Below are 1949 nucleotides of genomic sequence, written 5' to 3' on the forward strand. Positions count from 1 at the left end.
GGGTGGAATGGGGAGGGGGAGAGGAAAAAGGGGGCTCAGTCTGGGAAGGCCTCCTGGAGGAGGTGAGCTCTCAGTAGGGCTTTGAAGGGAGGAAGAGAGCTAGTTTGGCAGATGTGTGGAGGGAGGGCATTCCAGGCCAGGGGAAGGACGTAGGCTGGAGGTCGACGGCAGGACAGGCAAGAACACAGTGAGAACACAGAGAGCACAGTAAGGAGGTTAGCAGTAGAGGAGCGGAGCGTGTGGGCTGGGCTGAAGAAGGAAAGAAGGGAGGTGAGGTAGGAGGGGGTGAGGGGATGGAGAGCCTTGAAGCGAGTGAGGAGTTTTTGCTTGATTCGTAGGTTGACAGGCAACCACTGGAGATTTTTGAGGAGGGGAGTGTCATGCCCAGAGCGTTTCTGTACAGAGATAATCTGGGCAGCATAATGAACACTTAATAAATACGATTGACTGATTGATGGATTGATTGATTGATCAATCAATGGTATGTACTGAGTGCTTACTACATGTAGAGCACTGTAGTATGTGCTAGGGAGAATTCATGAATATAAATAAATGCATTCTCTGTATGTAAACCGACTGCTCTGTCTTCTTCCCTGCCATTCATTGATTTCTTCTGTACTCTATCCATTCTTCCAGAGGTGGTCTTTCAGCAACCTAGTTTCAGTGTCCCCAGTATTTATACTGGAGTCTCCTGTGGGCAAATGTTCCAGAGGTCATTGTGTATTTGCAGTAGAATTTGCTTAACGACTGGCTTCAAAATGGTCTGGTGTAGAACTACCACCTCTCTTTTGAGATGAGCACATGACTTGCTGCTAAATTCATTCTTTGTCATCTAATTCACCATGCGCTCGCTCCCGTCCATGATGCTGACTGTCCCTGAAATTCTATTTTCCATAAGGAAGACCCGTTTGATCTGATTCTTTGTACTTCCCTAGCTACTGCAAACAAAAGCCATTCGTATAAGAAAGGTTTCCAATGCCTATGCAGAATCTGTGTGCCTGATACTATTAATAGATTGTACATTCAAGCCCTCACCATTGCAAGGATTGCACTTTGCACCAGTGTCAGACTGTTTAATGAGCAAATCAAGTAACTTAATACAAAAGAGGGAGTAGGTTATTTACCAGTAGAAAACTGTGCAATAACAGGATGAGTTGGGGTGATGTTTTCAGTGGGATGAATGTTATATTTGTTCAGAGATCTGGTTTAGAGCAGGCCCTTTACACAGGGGAGCAGATATTCAATGGAACTAAAGTTGCTTTGAGTGCTGTTGAGGGGATAATGCGCTTTTGACAGGTTGAGGTCATGTACTAGGGCCACAAAACATTGAGGGAATGAATGGCCAGTGAGGATTCAGTACTGGGGGCAGAAAGGGGATGGGGTCAAGAGGCAGGAAGGGTTAGAAAAGATAGACCTATGCACAGTAAATACTAACTATACCACTGCAGTACCAGCATTTCAAGAATTGCATTTCTGCTGCAGAGAAAACATGACAGGTGTCTCGCATTAGGTAGGACAGTCACTTCCCACCAATTCTGTACAGATGCAGCATGGCCTGATGGATAGGCATGGGCCTGAAAGTCAGAAGGACCTGGGGTCTAATTCCAGCTCTACCTCTGGTCTGCTGTGTGACCTTGGGCAAGTCACTTCATGTCTCTGGGCCTCAGTGTCATCATCTTTAAAATGGGGACTAAGACTGTGAGCCCCACGTGGGACAACCTGATAACCTTGTATCCCCCCAGAGCTTGGAACAGTGCTTGGCACATAATAAGTGCTTAACAAATACCATAATTATTATCGTTATTATTATTATTATGTGGGACAGGGACTGTGTCAAATCAGAATAACTTGCATCTACCCCAGCACTTAGAATAGTGTCTGACTTAAAATAAGTACTTGAGAAATACCATAAAAAAAGGCCTCTACTGTGGGGCACCTTGAAGTAAGCT

Source organism: Tachyglossus aculeatus, chromosome 4, assembly GCF_015852505.1.
Source record: "Tachyglossus aculeatus isolate mTacAcu1 chromosome 4, mTacAcu1.pri, whole genome shotgun sequence".
NCBI classification, from domain to species: domain Eukaryota; kingdom Metazoa; phylum Chordata; class Mammalia; order Monotremata; family Tachyglossidae; genus Tachyglossus; species Tachyglossus aculeatus.